The 22747-nt window shown below is 51.0% G+C and overlaps 1 non-coding gene across 1 annotated transcript; it reads left to right on the top strand.

The window, feature by feature from the left end:
* Positions 1–22381: 22381 nt before the first annotated feature.
* On the top strand, positions 22382–22539 carry LOC120960971 (5.8S ribosomal RNA). The gene has a single exon (XR_005752675.1). It is a non-coding gene; the product is annotated as a 5.8S ribosomal RNA (ribosomal RNA).
* The last annotated feature ends 208 nt before the right edge of the window (positions 22540–22747 follow it).

Here is a 22747-nt window from a genome sequence, read left to right as displayed (position 1 = left end):
ATTTAATCGTTAAACCAGCGCGCATCGCTGGCGCGTTGCATAACATAGCTAGTCAGCATTTATTGACCTAGCAACGCTTTGTTTTTTAAGCCTAAATTGTCGTCAGCGACACCTACACCTGTACTAACTTACGCCTGCGCTAATCTCTCGCTAACCTTACGGCTCTCTTTCCCTAATTACATTCCCTCATTACACCTAACTTACACCTGCACTAACTTACGCCTGCGCTAACCTAAAGCTCTCAACCTAAACCTAAAGCTCTAAAGCTCTGACGCATGGTGTTTCACATGTAGGTGGCGCTGACCACCACAGGCTCATTGCACACACATATGTGAAAGGAAGGCAGAGTAGATCCCGGCGTATTGGTGGCCACTGAACATGGTCCCCCCAACACACAACCCAAGCGGGTTTTCGAGGCGATTGGCTCATCACGTCTCCCCTCTACACTCGTCAGAGATTGTCCCATACTACAATTATCTACGCCAATCAACAAGCGCGGCTGCGCGTTAGCATAAGACTCCAAGGGCAGACCCTGCAGATATGCGTATCTTTTAACAAGCTGGGACACATTCATGGACTGCTTGGGAAGAGCTAGTTTGCGAACTGTGCGGACAGCTGAAAGTTCGTATATCGCTGTCGAAGTTTGCTTCCCCGAAATGCGTACCGCTAGACGAACAGAATTTTTCTCTTCACGTGTGACGTCACCGGTCCATTGGACGAATAACGGATGTGGTGTTCCCTTCAAACCAAGTTCGTCTACCAGCTCATGGTCCATGAAGGTCGACGTGGAACCGTCATCGAGAAAAGCGTAACTTTCGATTTTTGTTTTCGGTCCGTGGAGTACAACTGGAACGTATTTCAATAAGACGCTTTCTTTAGTTGAGAATGAGTATTAATACGAATTCCTTTTGTTTCATGTGCTGACGTCTCGGAACTTCCGGGGAGGCCATCGTCCTGGTGCAGAAGCGCGTGATGAAGGAGGTTGCATCCGTCGACGCCGCAGGCTTTCGTGACGGGACACCTGCAGTGGCGGATTTTCCTATGAGCGGACTGAGCGGCCGCGGGGGGGCCCCGGCCTAAAGCCGCGGGGGGGCCCTGGCCTAAACCTCCACATGTTAAATCACTTTTATAAGCGATTGATTTTTTGTTTTTATTGCACAAATGAACGGAAAACTAAATCATTGTAAAAGTAGTTCATTCTAACAAGTAAGTGTGTGGAATGTGTTGATAACGTTTATAGCAATTAAAAGTTGTTACGAACTTTGGAGATAATTTTTGAAGGCCAAAACAAATTTTACATACTTTTGCACTCTTTCATATTAAAAACAATAAATCCTCTCCTGATAATAAGTCATAAAGATGCTACTGGGATGATTAATTTATATTTTTTAAGAACTTCCTAAACGGTCTCGATTGCCAGTGGCGGATTAAGGGTATCGGAGGCCCTAGGCGGTAAGACGAGTTGAGGCCCTCTGTAAATGGTAAATGGAGTTGGGGGGGGGGGGGGGGGGGAAGTACTGGCACTTGGGTTGGGAGATCGAACAGTAAACTTGAAGCCCCTACGATACGTCACATGCTCTATTTTTTTTTTGCTGACGGGGGGGAGGGGGGTGCAAATGACTCGCCAGCCTCGGAGCTCCAACGTTCATCCTTCCGGGGGCCCTTGTCGCTAGTACTCTGTCCATACGGCATACTATAGACTAGCTATCTAAGGGGCCCTTAAGTCGGCGGGGCCCCAGGCGACCGCCTAGTCCGCCTACCGTTAGATCCGCCACTGTCGATTGCAAGGACGAAAAGACAACAAATACGCAAGTGCAGGATAATCATTGTCGGACGCTTGGATTTCAGGCACTTTTTATGTATCTGTGAAACAGGAAATCACACAAGCTTTGTATAGCGGCTTTCACTGCTCATGTAGATGAATGAGACAATAAATGTATTGCAAACTCTGCTGTAAAAATACAAAAGTATAAATGAGTAAAATTCAGATACTTTTGTCAGGTTTTCCAGATATGCCTTTATCTAGATATGCCTAGAACTCTACTGAAATTCGGAAAATCTAGAGTTTTACTAACTACAGTTTATTATTTTATTGTTCATTGATTTATTTCAATATACAAGACTCTTAGCTTAGAAAAACGACCTAATGCGTACTTGTGTTGAAAAACTACTACAGAGAATGAAATGCTTCTTTACACCAAACACTAGTAACACTAGTATAGCTACACAGAAAACTTTTTTTACTGAACTTCAGCAAAATTTTACTGAAATTTTTTTAACTGAAGGTTCAGTAATCCTTTCAGTAAAAATAATGTTTACTGAATCATTCAGTAATGTCCGGTGCTATCCAAAATGACAGCTCGTTTACTGAAATCCCAGAGAAGCCATTCTCATATTACTGATTTTTCAGTAGTTGGTAGCGATTAAAAAATGACGAAATATTTCTTTTAAATTGAGTTTTTATTTATGCTTGGAGATTGCCAGTTCCTCAAACCATGTTCATACATGTTTTGTGTTCATTTATACAGTTTTTATACTGTATTTTGCCGCCGCAAGTGTATATGGTTCAGTAAGCGCTCAATGTCACCACGCAATTTCAGCGAGCACAGTGGATTGTAGCAAACATTTTACACACCAGCTGCCAATTATTTGAAATCAATCTCGTAAGTCGAAATCTCACCTGAAATTTCACCAGGGTGTCTGTAAGCGCCTACCAAATCAACTTTTTGCACATCACGAGCAAGTGGGTACCGCATTGTTTCGTTTTGATGTTCTGACTGACAGGTCGATTTGACAAAATCATTTGCTGCATTTTCAGTAATTTGTTTTACTGATATCAAGTAAAACGACTAATTTGACACTTATTTTAATGATTTTCAGTACAATGCGTATTACTGAAATGCATTCAGTAAATTGTTTTGCTGAAAGTTCGTAAAAATATGACATTCATGTTGAAAACCAGTAAAATATTCTATTACTGAACCGTTTCAGTAAAAAACTTTACTGAAGCCAGATGAGAAAATTGGCTGTGTAGTATTTGAATATAGTTTTGATTTTTGCACTACCGGAAACAACGATGATGCACATCTTAAAAATATGCAAAATATGTTAGACCCACTATACGACTGTTGTAACCGTTGTAGGGTTCCGCCGAACTGTCAGCCAAGCGCATCGCGGATAGGACAAAAAATAGTTTAAATAGGGAACGAACGGCAGTTTCTGCCCCTTACAGTAAAACGAATTCACCGAGAGAACAAGCCACAAAACGCCTAAAATAAAAACTTATATTTTGGCACCACGCCTAAGCCTAAAAAAATCGGTTTCTTTGTTAGTTTCTAACATTCCAAAAAATTAGTGCTAAGCTAATATCATTGCGTGTGGTGTTAAAGTATATCGGTGAAGTGATACCGCGCTGCGATACCCAATTCTCGCGATCGCGATTGTTCCCGTGTGGTGGTATAGGAGAGCTGTAGTGCGGTGAAAGGTGAAATGGAGCAGGCGAAAGATTCGTGCAAAGTCGGGCAGGATTGCAATTCTACCCCCGTAATGAGCCCGACAATGGGACGTGATGGCGCTCGGTCCATCGCAGCGTCAACGAGCCCCATCCTAGAGCAGGAATCGGCGGTATCCCCGGTGGTAGCGGGCACGAGCCAGTCTGTATCAGAAGGGCAGGTGCGAGGCAAGACAACGTCGGATAATAGCTCCAGAGCGCCATGATTAACCGCTGGTAGCTTTGATGGTGAATTCTACCGAAGCCACGTAGGCGGAACAAGGGACGACAAACGAGTGGAGGGTGAAATCGTTCGTATGCCAGCGCACGAGCGACGACAGCGAGTAGCGGAGATTGAACGTGAGCTCATCGCACTTCGCGAAATGTGTCAACTTGAAAAGATGAAAGAATGGTGCCGGGAAACGGATCGTTTGGGAGCACCGTCGTTAAATTCGCTTGAGTACGAGGATCGAGCCGCGTTCGAAGAATGGATCCGTGGGAGGGAAAGTTTTATGAGGCAGACCGAACGTAGAGTAAATGGCGTCACCAGAGGTCAAGATCCTCGGGAACATCGAAGTAATCATGGCGCGCGAGTTACTTATACGGATGGCGAAGGGACGAGGCGTCTTGCGCGAGCGTCTTGTGACAAACCTGCGCCACTCAATAAAGGGTACGATTAACGTGTGGCTTATAATGAACGCGTAGCCCTAAATGAACATGCGCTGCAAAATGAACGAGTGAACTCCAATGAGCGCCTGGCGTATGGCGAGAGCGCGGCGTACGGTGAGCGCGCGGCTCATAGTGAACGCACGGCACACGGTGAACACGCGGCACACGGTGAACAAGCGACGTACGATGAATGCGGCACTTACGGCAAACGCGCGAATTATGATGAACGTGCAACGTACCGTGAACGTGTGCCCTACGGAGAACGCACTACTTGCGCTGGGTATAATGTATTCGACGCGAGAGGATCGGGTATACCACGTACATCAGGACACTTTATGCGCACAAATTACACCTACCCGCACATGACCGCTCACACAATCACCCAACACATTCGCACAACAAACGCCATCACTGAACACACGTTTAATACACAGCCAAATAGCAGCCCACCAAGGGTTTCCAAGAGACTTACCGACGTTTTCGGGGTCTGTCGAAGAGTGGCCGCGTTTTATCGCGACGTATACACGCACTACTATTGCATCCAATTATACCGACGACGACAATTTAGTGAGACTCCAGCACTGCCTCAAAGGTGCTGCATTAGAGACCGTCGGACATTTGCTATTGTTTCCAGATGGGTTGAAGAAAGCGATGAGCACTTTGCGAGCTCGCTACGGCCGACAGGACTTGATAGTAGGTCGAGCGGTTGAGAGCGTCAAGAAGCTGCCTGCGCCTAGGATGGAGAGGCTCGACACGATAGTCGAATTTGGGTTCGCTGTTAAAAGGTTGATTGCGACCGTACAAGTGTCGGGACTGCTCGACTATAGGACTTGGTGCTCCTGAAGGAACTGACGAAGAAGTTGCCACCCATGCTATGTATTGAATGGGCACGGCTGAAGAAATGGTCACGTGATGTTAATGTGCTCCAATTTGGGCGGTGGAATGGCGAGTTGGCTGATGATCTGTGCGCGGTCATCGATATGCCCTACAGACTTGAACGAACGGAGAGGAGTGTCCCTCCCCCCGGAACAGCAATCAGCGATATTTGCCACATCGAACGACGGTCGGGATAAATCAGCATGCAACAGGTCACCAAGGTAACGCATACTGTAACACAACCGTCGTGCAAGAGGACTGCCTGCCTCATTCCCCGACTAGTGACTCTCTGCTTTTATCGTGCATATTATGTGGGGGTACAGTATCGGACAGAATGATAGGACCCTAGTGTTTTCAACGCAGCATGCACCCGTTGGGACAGGTTTATGTGTGGTTTGTGTGTTTGTGTTTGTGTGTGCTTGCATGTGTGTATATGTGTGTGTGTAAATGTGTGTGTGTGTGTGTTTGTGTGTGTGCATGTGTGTGTATGTGTGTGTATGTGTGTGTCTACATGTGTGTGTGTGTGTGTGTGTGTGTGTGTGTGTGTGTGTGTATTTGAATGTGTATTGGTGTGTGTTTGTTTCACAAGTATGTCGTTTCGGATAGATTTGGTAGTAGTTTTTTTTGTGTTTTGGGTTAGGTTTTTGTTGTAATTAGCAGGACCAACGCCCCCGCGATCAGTGTTTCTTCGATATTTTAACAATTTTACGGTCTTCTTTCGCCGTGGTCTTCTGAGAACGTCCGGTTGACTTGCGCGTTTCGGTTGTCCAAGCGCGTTTCGGTTGTCTAAGCACGTTTCGGTTGTCCGAAGCGCGTATGCCACAAAAGTGCGCGATCGTTCCATTACGAACTCGATCGTTCCGCACTTAATGCCAACAGCCGCCATTCGGTTAATGATATGGCGCTGATAATCAGTACAATGTTTACCTCGACCCATTGTTACTAACATTGCTTGCTTGGACCGTCAAGAACGCGCTGGTTAAAAACATGGACACGGCTGATCCCGTGCTCTGCCTGCGTTCTACTTCTATACGCGATGAATTACATCGTTGTCGAGCAGCAAAAACATCGCATGGACAAAAACTATCAACGAGTACGCGAGTAAGCGTCTTCTCTTCAAAATCGAGAACAGAATACTGCCGCGCTCATGAAACAAAACGCCCATTGAAAAGAACAACCGCGCGCCAGCTCAATGCACGGGAGGCGTGGAGAAACACCTGTGAGGGAATGCCGAGTTCATTGCTCTTGTGCGCGTATCCATTTCGCACCGGTGTCGCATACACATTCATGAAACAGCACACCTGCGTTGTCGTCCGAGGAACAAGCGCTGCTGTCGATGCAAACTTAAGCTTTTATCCAAGTGTAAACGCACGATGTTTCAACGCAATATAGAATACTTTCAACGCAATATGACATAATGACAAGCTACGTTTTTCAGACAACCCCCCCCCCCCCCCCACACACACACACACACACACACACACACACAGTTTGATAGTACTTTTGATCTGTCTCGCGAACTCTGGTTCATTGTGCAATAGCGAGGATGCAATGCTAATGCATAAGCCCTTCCCCAAGAAGCATACCGAAAGGTGAACCCATGGAGAAGGGTATATGGCCCAAGGAGGGGGTTTACTGGGTAAGAATCCCATGTCAACACCCGTGCGACAACGGGAGTCTTTCGAAGATTCCCCCTCCTTGTAAAACAAAAAAACACACACACACACACACACACACACACACACACACACAAGTAACGTGGTAAAACAAGTGCACGGTGCGATGAAAAATTAGGGTCCTATCTTATTGTCCAATACTGTACCCTTTTTTATTCTACGGGCCCCTAGCTTAGGCGCGCCATTAGCGCTTTCCTCTCGGGTTCCCATTTTTTGCCCTCCTGGGATTATGATGACTTACTCATTGCCTACTATAGGGAGGGTCCCTTGTTCCGAGGTCAAAAATGAAGATTTCACCAAATCGTAGTTTTAACCTCTATCTAGTCGTAGGAGCATGGTTTGAGGTGTCCGTGGGTCAAATAAGCCCCCGTTTGGGTCATACGTCCCCTCCCCAATGAAAATCGTCGTATGACCATAGTCCGAACTTATGAAGCAAAAGTGATGTCTGGTGGGTTCTGCCGATGATCTTAACCTATGATTTCGAGTTGATAAGCGTATATTAAAGCAAATTTAGGCCTTTGTAGTACAAGGCCTTGGCCCCGGACGTGGTGCCCCGGGGTCAAAATCTCGAAAATTCAGAAACTCTAGCATCGCTTAAGGTGGTCAGTAGCAAATTGAATTTTGGGTCTTCGGACCCTTAAAGAGACAGTAGCTGGCATGTTTGCTGTTCTCTAATGCTGAGCACGGCAGCGTACGAGGTCTACGGACCAAGAAAGGACTACCCATCCTTTCAAAACGTTCCCTGGAGCAGTACATCACGGGTCTACGGACCCAAAGACTTCGTCACGATGGTTTCAAGCATAAAAGTTGTAACAGTTAAGGGTTTTTAATACGCGTGACCTCCCGTCACGGTGGTTATGAATGAGTTCCATGCAATGCAGAGAGATCGTTAGTGCGTGCAATGTACCATTCGATGTGTCGTACCGACATACAACCCCGCTTAGAGGCCCGTCGCTCGAAGAGGACAAGAAAGAGTGCGCAGAGTGCCGTACCGGCATAGCAATGTCTCCAGACATACGTTGGGACACCCGACGCAGTGCAGAGAGATCCGCTAGCCGTGTGCAATGCATCCGACGTTGCCTGCTTGTGCAGTCTATCGAGTGGCGCCAACGACGCTCCGGCGTCACAGAACAAATCTCGGTGGTCACGGGGGACTTGCGCCTCGCGTGATCAAGAGTGTAGTTCGTGTTCAAGCAATTGACTCGAATTCTAGTTGATCCTACCAGTGATATACGCTCGTCTCAAAGGTTAAGCCATGCGCCCGGCAAAGACCGACCACCACCTCCTCGTGGTGCCGGGCGGGGTAGGAGTTCGTCCTTGCGACAGACTCTGAGCTAACGGTGGCGGCACGCTTCGGGGAATTGATGCAGACCAAGCTATGGACCAGGCTAAAGTAGTGGACGTAACTTAATGATGATGGCTATCGGGCTGGCGAAAAACTCAATCTGATCTCTTAGTAAGGACGGGTGAAACTTTCCTGAAACGACGTGAGGGTTAATGAGTGATTTGTCTCCGTCCTATTAAAACCTAGCGAGTCTCTAATAGCGCTCTACGTTTGTTGTCGGCCTAGCAAACCGACAACTATAGGTGCAGGTGAGCTTCGGCCCTGCTTAGCCCTGCCTGGCTCTGAGCTCACACTCCATAAGGGTAGTGAGCCAACCCTCGCGTGGAGCTCACTGATGCAAAGCCAACCACGGGGCATTAACAAGGGGACTATAGTGGCAAACAAGGATAGCGGATTGGAGTTTGGACCCAATTGCAATGGAAGATCGAAATCCTAACTCAAAGAAGAACAATGTGGACGAGGAGCATGAGCGGCTCATCGACGAATTCATCACGAAGCTCAAAAAGAGCTATAAGAAGAGTTCGAGGTCTCAGGAGGAAGCAGCACCTCCCAAAGTATCGCACAAAACACGACTGGAACGCTTCAAGCATTATGCGAATAACCTAGCGATCGAGGACCTGCATGGAGGAATGATCGCACAAATGGTTGAGGTGATGGAAGAAATGGTGAAGGAGATAAACGAGTTGAAGAAACAACTCAAGAAGAAAACCCGGGAAACTGAAGTCCAAACGGCACCTTCAACTGAACCGGTGGAAGAAGCTCCATTCGCGTCTCAGACACGAAAAGGCCGAGTCCCAAAAGAGGCTCGCAAGAAGGACAATAATGCGCGCCAACGATCAGCGCAGAGAGAGGCCCCGAGGAATAATGAGGGTCGAAACCAGAAACCGAAGAAGAAGAAGAAGAAACGACCACAAATTAGACCTGAAGCCGTGGTCATCGAGAAATGCGACGGTACCGATCTGGCGAAGATACTCAAGCAACTTACCCACGATGAAGATCTGAAAGATGTCGGCGAACAGGTTGCCAAGGTGCGACGAACGCAGAACGGCGACATGTTGCTTGTACTAAAGAGAGGTAAGGAAGCAATGCAAGTAGAAGCAGGCATTAAAAGTGCCCTGAAGGACAAGGCAAACGTCAGGTCACTTGCACCCACGGTGGCTATAGAAATCGCGCATTTGGACGAAGTAACAGTTGCTGAGGAGATTGCTGTAGCCCTCAAGCAACAGCTGGAGATTGAAGTGGACCCCAAGGACGTAAAAATCCGCGCAGGCAGGACTAACGGCACCCAAAAAGCTATTTTCAGAGTGCCGCTATCGATGAAAGACCGAGTCCTCAACCCAGGAAAGGTAAAAGTTGGTTGGTGCGTGTGCAGTCTACGAGAGGCTCTAGCCCCCGTCAAGTGCTTCAAATGTTGGAGAATTGGACATAAGGGATTCGAGTGCACAGGCGAAGACCGAAGTAAACTGTGCATCAAATGTGGCCAGGAAGGCCACAAGATTAGAGAATGCAAGAACGCCATTGCGTGCTTAGACTGCCGTGGGGACATGGTTGAACCCCACTACACGGGCAGCCTCCGATGTCCCAACCGCATTTCGAGAAGACAACATCATGGTTAGGTTCATTCAACACAACCAGAACCATTGTGGAGCGGCATTCAACCTAATGTGGCAAACCGCTCGCGAGAGAGAAGTCGATGTCGTTATTGTCGCTGATCCTGTGAAGAACCAAGGACACAACAACAACATTGTATACAGCGAAGATCAGCTTACAGCAATTATCACATGCGGAAACTTCCCCGTACAGAGAATTGTGAATAAAGCAGCCAGAGGAATGTTAGCAGTAGAGGTTGGAGGAACTCTTGTTGTGAGTGCTTATGCCCCACCAAGTTGGACCTTACAGGAGTTCGAACAACTGCTCGATAATATCGTTTTGACCGTCACTAGATCAACAAAGTTTATCGTGGCAGGGGACTTCAATGCTTGGTCGGCAAGTTGGGCTAACACCCTAGGAACTAGAGGAGAGCCGCAACGTTTAAGGGGAGACACACTCTTAGCAGCCTTCGCCGGTTTGGAGATGGTTATACTGAACAATGGTCAAGATACATTCGTTACGCCAGAAAGGAAGTCAGCCATTGACCTTACGTTCGTAAGCCAGTCTCTGGCAGAAACGGCAACATGGGAAGTGCTACCAGACTACTTGAACTCCGATCACAAAGGCATTCTCATTACTTTAGGCCAAGAACAAGCAAGCAGTCCTCGAGGTAACGCAAAGAAAGGATGGAAGACTACACTATTCCACAAAGAGCTATTCACAGCAGCTCTAGACAGAGTCCTACAAGAGATGCAAGTAAGCACGCCCGATGACCTGGTTAAAGCCCTAAATAAAGCGTGTGACGCTACCATGTCCAGGCTGAAGAAAACTTGCAAATGGAGGGGCGTCTACTGGTGGACATCTGAAATAGCTGATCTGCGGAAGAAATGCAAAGCAGCAAGCAGGGCTGCCCAAAGGGCTCACGGCAATCCGGACTTCCCAACTCGCAGAAGGGAATACAAACTTGCTAGAAATGCATTAAAGAGAGCAATCAAGCGATCCAAAAAGGCTACATGGAATAGCTTAGTCAATAAGTCGGACACTATCCTCTTTGGCGAAGTTTACGTGATCTTGAAGCGAATGGTTGGAGGCAACAGAATACCCAAAGAGTTGGATCCTGACAAACTTAAAACCATTGTGGACGAACTATTCCCGGATCACCCTGTCACAACCTGGCCGACATATCAAACAACGGCCGACCAGAATAACACGGAAAGAGTGACAGATGACGAGATCAGGAACATCGGACGGTCATTGAAATCCGGGAAAGTACCAGGACCAGATGGAATCCCCAATGCTGCACTGGCGGCGGCAATGAAAGAGCAGCCTTCAATCTTTACGAGAGTATACCAGAGATGCCTCGATACAGGGAATTTCCCAAATGACTGGAAGAAACAGAGGCTTGTGCTAATTCCCAAACCAGGTAAACGTCCGGGAGACAGTGGCTCATCACGCCCGATATGCCTTATCGATGGAGTCGCCAAAGGACTGGAGCGACTCATTCTCAACAGGCTGAATGAGCACATCGAGAGAGTCAACGGGTTGTCAGAGAAGCAGTACGGATTTCGAACTGGGAGATCAACGACAGACGCCATCGAAAGAGTTATCGACATGGCAAGTGGATCCAGAGCTCGCAACCGAGGTGCAAATCGGTACTGTGCAATCGTTACGCTGGATGTGAAGAACGCATTTAACAGTGCGAGCTGGATGGCAGTAGCAAGGTCTCTGCAGAATATAAACACTCCGGAATATCTCTACAAACTGATAGGAGACTACTTTCGAAATCGGGTGCTGTATTATGAGACCAACGAAGGAGCGAAGGAACGAGCCGTCACAGCGGGAGTACCTCAAGGATCCGTCCACGGTCCTACGTTATGGAATCTCATGTATAACGAGGTGCTCAACCTAACGCTCTACGAAGGAGCAACGTTGATCGGCTTTGCCGACGATATAGTGCTGGTAGCAGTTGGAAGCCGAATAGCCGATTTAGAGAATACGATAGAAATCTCCATCAACATTATTCGGCAGTGGATGGACTCAGTGGAGCTTCGACTGAACATACCAAAGACGGAGTATATCCTGGTAAGCTCGCACAGAAGTGGCCAAGAATCGAATATCATCGTCGAGGGACACACAATCCACTCATCGCGCCACTTGAAGTATCTGGGGGTTATCATAGATGATCGTCTGGAATACACTCAGCACATTAAATATGTTGCTGAGAGAGCGGTAGTGAATACCAACGCCCTCGTAAGAATGATGCCCAACCGATCTGGGCCAAGAAGCTGCAGAAGACGAGTGATTGCAACCACCATCATTGCAGGCATCAGGTACGCCTCACCGATATGGGCTGATTCGCTAAAATTTGAGTGCAGAAAGCAATGGCTCCGAAGGTGCCATCGACCTTTAGTCAACCGGGTAATCAGCGCATTCAGGAGTACATCACACGACGCAGCCTGCGTCATAGCAGGCATGATGCCGCTTCATATTCTCATCGATGAGGATCACCGAGTTCGGCAACGAAGCATCACATCAGGAGTTAGCAGCAAACTGGCGAGAATAGCTGAGCGACCACATTCCATAGAAGTTTGGCAAAGGGAATCGTCGAACACTACTTCTGGATCCTGGACGAAGCGATTGATACCAGATATTAAACCATGGATCAGCAGGAAGCATGGAAACATCGAGTTCCACATGTGCCAGTTCCTAACAGGCCACGGGTTCTTCAATGCACATCTTCATCGAATGGGATATGTAGAATCACCCCTATGTCCGGCCTGTGGTGACGAACATCAGACTGCAGAACACACCATCTTCGTATGCGGTTCATATCTACTGGCGAGGCTACGTCTGGAACGAGATCTCCAAGCGGACTTCGACGTCGAGAACGTAGCAGACATCATGTGCCGCGACGAAGCCACGTGGACACGAGTAGCAGAGTACATCCACGAAGTCATGGAGCATCAATACCAACTCCAACGAAGCTACCAAAGAGACGGCGAAAGTGAACTCCATAATCAAGCAGCAGCCATTGAAGAGACTCCCCATGAACGTGCGGGAATCAGCTCTGGAGAGGACACATCTTGATTGGACTGGAATATCGACGCGATTCACTCCCCTCGGAACGTGCGGGAATCAGCTCAGATGTCAAAGATCAAACGCAAACACGTCTCTATTCTTTGGTCCCCCGACTCACGAGTAGAGGGACCTTGATGGTGAGCTTGTTCGCGGTTGTCAGCCCCGGTGTGGCCAGCCGGCCAGACACCGGACCTTGACATTATACTAGGGGGATGGCACACTTAGCGAGATACCACATGCGACGTAAAGGTGCCTGACACCTAGGAGGAGTGGTCCTCCGGGTCCTCGGACCTGGGCGCGGGACATAAAGCTTATACGCCTGACAGTCACCACTGTCACAGCATTGCGGCGCCGTGGTCGATGTTGACCAAAGGATGCTGGCTGAAGTAATGCTCTAACGGGCGATCCGGCCAGTATTCTCTGAGGCACGAGGGAGTTTTAGTTGGTTCAAATCCAGCTGCATACGTAGGTACTGGTGCACTGCCTATCGTATGTCCTATGATAAGGTTCTCTCTCGTCATAAACGGGAAAAAGGTTAAGCCATGCATGTCTAAGTACAAGCTTCCTAGAAAGTGAAACCGCATAAGGCTCAGTATAACAGCTATAATTTACAAGATCCTCATCCAAACAGTTACTTGGCTAACTGTGGAAAAGCCAGAGCTAATACATGCATTATGCCGGGACTGTTGGCCTCCGGGTCGGCGGAACTGGTGCACTTATTAGTTAAACCAATCGCCTCCGGGCGCTGTGAGTTGAAATCTGGATAAGGATGCCGATCGTACGGTCGCTTGCGACTGACGACAGATCTTTCAAATGTCTGCCCTATCAACTATTGATGGTAGTGTAGAGGACTACCATGGTTGCGACGGGTAACGGGGAATCAGGGTTCGATTCCGGAGAGGGAGCCTGAGAAATGGCTACCACATCCAAGGAAGGCAGCAGGCGCGTAAATTACCCAATCCCGGCACGGGGAGGTAGCGACGAGAAATAACAATATGGACCTCTCTAACGATGGTCCATAATTGGAATGAGTTGAGCATAAATCCTTTTGCAAGGATCAAGTGGAGGGCAAGTCTGGTGCCAGCAGCCGCGATAATTCCAGCTCCACTAGCGTATATTAAAGTTGTTGCGGTTAAAACGTTCGAAGTTGATACCCCGTCCAGACTCGCGCCCGTCGCGGGCGCCCGGCCTCTCCGTTGGGACCGTCCGTGTACGCGAGTTATTTTTCTTTCTTCGAAGCTAGAAAGAAGTGGACCTTTTGAGCGCTAGAAACCAACTGACTTTATTTTCCATTATTTGTTACCAACACTGTAATGTGACCGGTCGGCTAACGGTATCGATATGCATATGTCGATCTGCATATCGATACCCAAGTTATTCAACCCACCGCATCAGCAGTTTGATGCCGATGTGCTAACTCGCGCTCGCGGCTGCGACTCACAATGGTGTACCTGGGCGTTCTACTCCGTGACGGGTCAGGACTTGTCGCCGCGACCTCGTCGGTCAAGGTCTTGTTCGACCCAGCTTCATGGTGCCCGGGAACTCTCGTTTACCTTGAACAAATTAGAGTGCTCAAAGCGTCCGGTCCTCCGGGGCCGGCGTTGGCCGAGAATAATTTTGCATGGAATAATGGAACATGACCTCGGTCTGAGTGGTTTCGTTGGTTTGTAATAGACCACGAGGTAATGATTAACAGAAGTAGTCGGGGGCATTGGTATTACGGCGCGAGAGGTGAAATTCGTAGACCGTCGTAGGACCCACAGAAGCGAAAGCGTTTGCCAAGGATGCTTTCATTAATCAAGAACGAAAGTTAGAGGATCGAAGGCGATTAGATACCGCCCTAGTTCCAACCGTAAACGATGCCAATTAGCAATTGGGAGACGCTACCTACCTTCGGTGCTATCAGTAGCTTCCGGGAAACCAAAATCGGGTGCCGGGGGAAGTATGGTTGCAAAGTTGAAACTTAAAGGAATTGACGGAAGGGCACCACAAGAAGTGGAGCTTGCAACTGAGAGTTCAAACCGAACAGACGTGCCTCCACGCAGCTCCGTGAGCAAGTGAAAAAATTGCAAGTAAAATGCAATGAAACCGTATGAATTGTGCATATTCGTGTAGATGAATGAAAGTGAAACACTGTGTGTGAAATTTGGATCAAAAACAGTGGATAGAAACGATAGAAAAGAGTTTGTAATATTCTGTGACGTCACACCATAAGTTTGTATGGAGAAAACTTTGTGCGTCAAATAAACAGGTGTACTACATATATTTCCGGAATCAAAAGTGATCAGGCGATAGATCTCGCCGGGATCTTTACAGTGACGGTTTTCCTGTGGAAAAATATTAAGTGGAAAGTGGTAAAAAGTGCATCAGAAAGTTATTTAATTCGGAATTTATCGCGTGGGTAAAATGGCGTCGGCTCGTGAAAATTTTTATTTTCGGGTTGGGCCAGTGTGTCAAAAGTGACAAGGCTTGGTAACCGCCTGACACCGTTCGGCGCCGCCATTTTCGCCGTTGTTGAAGTGTCAAACTGAATTAGTGAAACATTACAAGAACAAATTTAAATGGTCCGCTGAAAGTGCAGTAAAAGAAGAAAGTTTTCGTGAAAGTTTTCAAAAAATTTCAAAAAAAAGGCGTTGCGAGTGAAATTGTGGTGAAGTGTGTGAAATATTTCCGACCGTTAATTTCAAAACCAACCGTTGGTGAACTTTTCGGGGCCGGTTTTGAAATTAACGGCCAAGTGCGCGGAAAGTTTCACGGCCAAGACGGAATAGTGTTTATAGTGTGGTGTGTGAGTTGAACTATACACGGACATACGTTCCGGCCGAAATATAGTGAGTGGTTGAAGTGTTAAAGCGGTGGGCACACGTGCTGAAACAATTTTGAAACGACGGTTGGAAGCAGTTCGACAGCGTTACATAGCGAGCGGATTTGCAGCGGTACGCCCAAGTTGCAGCGGTACGGCGGAGGTGATATGGGCAACGACATCTGTTGGCAATAATAACAGCCGAGACAGAAACCAGCTCCCCGTTCGGTTGGCTAACGCGGTGCCTTCTATTGCCCGCAAGCAGAAAAATAAACTGCTGTCACCTGCGGTAGACGAGTAAAATGGTTGCAAAACTCTAAAATAAATGGATCGCAACTTCAGGCCTCGGCAGCCGTCTGTCGATTGTAGCTTGGGAGCGATCCCAAAGAAGACCACAGTTTCTGCGAAAGTCGACACTGGACGCACGTCCATGACGGCGAAGATGAACGAGGAGAAAGAAATCCGCCTACACCTCATGCTGCAGGCGGAGAAGGCGGAGAAGGCGGAACTAATGAAGACGGTGACAAGTCTTCAGGCCATTGTAGAGGGACTGCAGAAGCAGCTGGCGGAGTCACAGCAGGCCAGGCTTTCCGCCGAAGCGGACGCAAAGAAGGAGCGAGATGCATTGCTGGCCGAGATCCGCGATCTAGGGAAGCAATTGCGCCAGGAGCTCTGCTGGCAACGCGGGCAACAGCAACAAGCACAACCTGGTCCGTCAGTGACAGCGGCGGTAACGCTCCCGGCCTCCCAGGTGCCAACGGGAGAAGACATCCGGCAAGTGGAGCAGCCCAGCTTCGCTGAGGTCGTCCGCCGCAAATATCGCGGCATGGCTAAGGGGAAACCCCGGCAGCCCCCTCAGCAGCAGCAGCAGCAGGAACACCAGCAGCAGCAACAACAACAACAACAGCAGCAGCAGCGGCAGCCACTGCGACAGCAGGTCGCAGGATCGCAGCAGCAACAACAGCAGCAGCAGCGGCAGCCACAGCGACAGGCGGTCGCCGGCACGCAGCAGCAGCAACAGCGTCGGCAGCAGCAACAACAGCAGCAGCAACAACACCAGCAGCGGCCTACTGCTGTACAGGCGCAGCGTAGCGAGCAGTTGCGCCAGGAGCGACGGCGTCCAGCACGCCCTCGGCAGGACCAGCTCATCTTTGAGCCGGCCGAGGGCTGCTCGTACAAGGCGCTGTTTGAAAAGATACGCCTAAATCCGCGACTGGCCGACGAGAACAAGGGAGTCAAGCAGGGCTACCGCACGTCCCGCGACTTCTTCGTCTCTCGCTTAAACAGGATGCAGACGCCGCTGCGTTGCTGCAGCGCATTCAGACGGAGGTGGGCGACCTGGCCACTGGACGAGTCTTAACAGAGATGGCCGAGGTCCTCATAACCGGGATCGATATGCTGGCAAAGAAGGAGGATGTGGAACGCGGTCTGCAGCGGGTGCTGGAGCGCACAGCAGTTGCAGCAACTACATCATTGTGGGAGCGTCGCGACGGGACGCAACGTGCTCGTGTCCGACTGCCACGGAAAGACGCTGACCTCCTGCTGGACAAGCGTATCGTGGTCGGGCATTCGGTGTGCCTGGTGCGCAGTGCCCCAAAACAGCAGTGAAGCGCGGTTCGCTGCTTCCGTTGCTTGGAGCGCGGCCACACTACTGCAGACTGCGCTGGTGAAGATCGATCCAGCTTGTGCCTGCGCTGCGGAGCCGCGGATCATCGAGCGGCGTCATGCACCTCGGACCCGAAGTGCATTGTCTGCGGCGGCCCACATCGCATCGCCGCCCCCATGTGCCAAGGATCGCCGCCACAATGTTGAACATCCTCCAGTTCAACTCGAATCATTGTGAGAACGCGCAGGATCTTGCGTTACACGTGATGACCACCGAGGGTCTCGACGTTCTGCTCTTGTCCGAGCCCAATTGCGTACCGCGCAATAACGGCAATTGGGTAACGGACGAGAGCAAGACGGTTGCCATCGTCGTCAACGGCAACCGGCTGCCGATACAGCGAATCAGGCACCGTCAGACCCTCGGTGTGGTTGCTGCCGACGTGGGAGGAACAACAATTGTGAGCTTCTACGTGTCGCCGCAGACGGGAGTCCCGGAGTTCCGAAGCATTATGGAGAAGATTGACTTGATCGTCCGCGGGTGCAGCCGGGTTCTCCTGGCCGGCGATTTCAACGCCATGCACCTCGACTGGGGAAGCAGCAGGACTTGCCCGAAGGGCTTGGAGCTTCTCCAGTTGGCGGACAACCTCGGGCTGGTGCTTCTGAACAAGGCGGACTGCCTACCTACGTTCAAGGGGAACCGAGCGGACACAACTCGGTTCCCGCCCAGCCGACCGGACGTAACATTCGCCAGCAGTGTGATCAGCCGCCTCGACCCGCGCGATGACAGCGCCCGAGGCTGGCGCGTGCCTGACGTGGCAACGCTGAGTGATCACCGATACGTCCGGTACGAGGTTGGCGTGAGTCCACCAACAACGAGGGATCGGGCAGCACGGCGTGAACAGCGCCCGGCCCGTGTAAGCAACGCCGGTACGCGCTGGAAGACCAGTCAGTTTGACTCCCAGCTTTTCGGGAAAGCGCTGGCTATGACTGGGTTCGCCCGTCAAGTTAACAGCGTCGAAAGCTTGGTCGAGTCGCTGACCAGCGTCTGCGACGAGACGATGTCGCGGGTCTTCCCAACGCAGGACCACACAGGTCGGCCAGCTTACTGGTGGACTCCGGCGATCCAGGCAATGATAGACAACCTCTCCAGAAAGGAGCAGATGGTGATGAGGACAATCCCACCGGAAGAGCAGCTTCAAACGGAACTCTTAGCTGCCAGAGAGAGCCTTCGGAAGGCTATTCGTTCGAGTAAGAACGAGGCGTTCGACCGGTTCTTGCTGTCGATCAGGGAGGACGAAACCGGAAACTTTTTCCGGAAAGTCTTCCACTGGTTCCAGGCGGCCCGCTCAGCCCCGGAACGCGATCCAGCAGAACTGCGGCGAATTGTCGACGCCTTGTTCCCGGTTCATCCGCCGGTAGAGTGGCCTGATCTCCGAGTTGGCAACATGGCGCCGCTCCGATCGATCGGCCTGACCGAGCTGGAACAGATAGCGGCCAGCATGCACCCGCGGAAGGCTCCTGGGCTTGATGGAGTGCCGAACGCCGCCCTCACGGTAGCTCTCAGGCAGCAACCGGAGCCCTTCCGTCGGGTGTTTCAGGAGTGCCTGGACACGTCCTGCTTTCCACAGCCGTGGAAGAAGCAGCGACTGGTGCTCCTGCCAAAGCCAGGCAAATCACCGGGCGAGCCGTCGTCCTTCCGCCCGATTTGCCTGCTCGATAATACGGGCAAGGCTTTGGAGCGGCTGCTGTTGAACCGGCTCAACGAATATATCGAGGATCCAGAGAGTTCGCAACTGTCTGAGCAGCAGTTCGGATTCCGGCGAGGGCGATCGACTCTGCAGGCCATACAGCAAGTCGTGGACGCGGGACGTAAGGCGAAGTCCTTTGGCAGGACGAACAACGTGACCGGCGCTGCCTCATGGTTGTGGCCTTGGACGTCCGTAACGCGTTCAACACGGCTAGCTGGCAGAGCTTCGCCGAGGCGCTCCAGGCGAAGGGAGTCCCCGTGCAGTTGTGCCGCATACTGCAGGACTACTTCGCCGACAGGGAGCTCACGTACGACACGGCGGACGGGCCGGTTACCCGCCGAGTATCGGCAGGTGTTCCACAGGGGTCCATATTGGGCCCCACATTGTGGAACATTATGTACGACGGCGTGCTAGCCGTAGAGCTCCCTGAGGGCGCCTCCATCGTGGGATTCGCCGATGATCTTGCGATCCTGGCAGCGGGGACAACACCGGAGCACGCAGCAGCGATTGCGGAGGAAGCAGTGGCAGCAGTCAACAGCTGGATGGTGCAGCACCATCTCTCCCTGGCACCGGAGAAGACGGAGCTGCTGGTGGTGTCGAGCAAGCGCAGCGGATATAAAAACATCCCGGTGCACATCTGTGGAGTGGAAGTGCGCTCGAAGCGGTCGATCCGCTACTTGGGGGTCATGCTACACGACCACCTGTCGTGGCGCCCACACGTTGAGATGGTCGCGGACAAGGCCCTCCGTGTGGTGCGAGCATTGCGTGGCGTCATGCGCAACCACAGCGGCCCCCAAGTGAGCAAGCGGAAGCTGCTAGCCGCAGTGGCCGCGTCCATTATCCGCTATGGCGCACCCGTCTGGGCGGAAGCCACGGACTTGCAGTGGTGCAGGCGGATATTGGATCGCGTGCAGCGCCCCCTGGCCCAGGGCATCACGAGCGCCTTCCACTCCACGAGCTGCAAGGTAGCGGTGGTTTTAGCCGGAGAACTGCCCTACCACCTCCTGGTGAAGGAAGGCGCCCGCTGCTACAACCGACTGCAGTTAAGCCCGGACTGCAGTCGAGAGGCGATTCGCCAGGAGGAAAAGGAGTCATCGCTGCAGCTGTGGCAGCAACAGTGGGACGACGAGGCGGCGAATAACACCAGCCGCTACTTACGTTGGGCCCACCGACAAGTGCCAGACGTGCGCCTGTGGACGGGACGGAAGCACGGGGAGGTGGACTTCTACCTCTCGCAGGTATTGAGTGGACACGCCTTCGTCCACGAATTCCTGCACGTGTTCGGGTTCGCTCCGTCCCCGGACTGTCCCAGGTGCGCAGGGTCGGTCGAGTCAGTGGCCCACGTACTCTTCGGGTGTCCCCGCTTCGCGGATGTTCGGGCGGAGTTACTGCACGGCGTCGACGAGGACAACCTCGGCAGTCGTCTGTTGGAGAGCGTGGAGTTGTGGGACCGCATCCAGCAGGCGGCTCGGCGGATCCTCTCCGTGCTGCAGGAGGACTGGCGGCAGGAGCAGCATACCTTGGCAGCCGCTGAGGCTGCTCAGCCAGTTCCAGCATCCAGCCCGCCCGAGGACATGGCGGAGGCAGAGCGGAGACTGCTGAGGCGACGAGAGGTGCGCAACCGCAGCGCCCGGCGAATGCGGCAGCGGCGTCGGCAGGATCGGCTCGGCGAGAACGAGGTCGTTCCGGCAATCATGGCACGCGCAGCGGCCAACGACGCAGCGGCCAATGACGCAGTGGAGCCGACAGGGGAGGTCGAGGAGGAGGAGGCCAGCCCTCCAGCGCCAACAATCCCCCCGCGCAGCCGGGGATTGCCTCCCTCCCCACGTACGTTGGAGATGCGGCGACTTCGTCGGAACCATATGCAACAACTGTACCGCCGAAGACGACAGGCCGGCGAGTTAGGAGCTGTTCAGCAGGGTAGCCAGCGACGCGGAAGAGCCCCACCTTCAGCGGCGGAGATTGAGCAGCGTCGCACCAATAGGCGGAATAGGGAGAGGCAACGGCGGCTGGAGCAACGGCAAGCGGAAGACGAGGCTCAGTCTCCCCCGTGGGATGAGTTGCCGAGCTCTCAGATGGCCGAAAGGAGAGCTGGCCTCACGGAGGACGAGCGAGCTGCCGTCACTTCGGCGAACACTTCGGCACGCTGAGGAAAATTTACTTTTGATTTGGAAACACCGGCTTGGATATGGAAAACGCTTAAGGCTAACGGTGCAGCACGCATGTTTTGTGCAAAAAGAAAAAAAAAGAGGGAAATATTAAAACTGACAGAACTCAACCAGTTTATTTAAAATAAAGAGTAAGGCCCAACGGGCGGAATTCCCAGCGGGGGGGAGTCCGTTAGAGGTAACCCCCCGCTGGTAGGAGCGGGTTTTCTAGGTTAGAATTGAGATAACACCAATAAAAGAAAATCCAATGAATTTAAAAAAAAGAAGTGGAGCTTGCGGCTTAATTTGACTCAACACGGGAAAACTTACCAGGTCCGAACTTATTGAGGTAAGACAGATTGATAGCTCTTTCTCAAACTTAAGGGTAGTGGTGCATGGCCGTACTTAGTTTGTGGAATGATTTGTCTGGTTAATTCCGATAATGAACGCGACTCAGTCAAGCTAACTAGAACGCTGTCAGTAGTGTGCCTCCGGGCGCACCTGACGTTAGGAGTGGCGGGTGTCCTCACGGGTGCCCGTCACTTAGTTTGCCTTGCTTAGCGGGACAACTTGTGTTTAGCAAGATGAGATTGAGCGATAACAGGTCCGTGATGCCCTTAGATGTTCTGGGCTGCACGCGTGCTACAATGTGAGCAGCAGCGTGTTCTCGCCTTATGGCGCCCCCATTCCGAGAGGAATGGGAAATCACCCAAATGCTCATTTAGTAGGGATTGGGGACTGCAATGGTCCCCATGAACCTGGAATTTCTAGTAAGTGCTAGTCATTAGCTAGCGCTGATTACGTCCCTGCCCTTTGTACACACCGCCCGTCGCTACTACCGATGGATTATTTAGTGAGGTCTCTGGAGGCACACCTTCCGCGATTCCTTCGTGAGTTGCAGTTGGCACGGCCAAAGTTGACCGAACTTGATGATTTAGAGGAAGTAAAAGTTGTAACAAGGTTTCCGTAGGTGAACCTGCGGAAGGATCATTGACGTGGTTTTTGAATGAGTAATAACTAGGTTGAAGTGTTATGTTGGAGGTCGAGTGCGCTGCATACCAAACTTTGAACGCGGTAACTTGTACTCGGCGCCGACATGCACTCCCAAACCCTAGTTTTGATATGTGCGGGGAGTCCCTTAAGGTTCTTCCTCCCAGAGATCGTCACTATCTGGGACGTACATTAATTTGTACCTGCATTAGCGCACGCTTTTGTAGAGAGCACATCAAGACGTCTCGTAAGAGACAACACTTGTACTTGTACAAGTTTGAGTAACCCATTGTTGCAGGTCGAGTGTGTTGCATACCAAACTTTGAACGCGGTTACGCCACTCGGCGCCGAATGGCACTCTTTAAACCCTAGGCAGGGGATCACTCGGCTCATGGATCGATGAAGACCGCAGCTAAATGCGCGTCATAATGTGAACTGCAGGACACATGAACATTGATAAGTTGAACGCATATGGCGCATCGGACGTTTAATCCCGACCGATGCACACATTCTTGAGTGCCTACTAATTACCAAAGTCTCATTTAGTTAACTACAGTGGCCGTCCGCGAAGGTGCCCGGGTCATCCGACGTACTGGGCGGTCGCTGTGCATAATGACGTGCTTGGTCCCCGTCTGAGGGTCCTCGGGCGTTGAAAGTGGACACTGTATGTTGGATGCGTTTCGTGTTGGTGGTGTTTGATGCGTAGGGCTTGTGGTGTGTGTCAAGCCGC

The sequence above is a fragment of the Anopheles coluzzii genome, chromosome X (genome assembly GCF_943734685.1).
Source record: "Anopheles coluzzii chromosome X, AcolN3, whole genome shotgun sequence".
In the NCBI taxonomy this organism is placed as follows: Eukaryota; Metazoa; Arthropoda; class Insecta; order Diptera; family Culicidae; genus Anopheles; species Anopheles coluzzii.
Note: the sequence above shows the minus strand (reverse complement) of the source record. Positions and strands in the feature narration are given on the sequence as shown.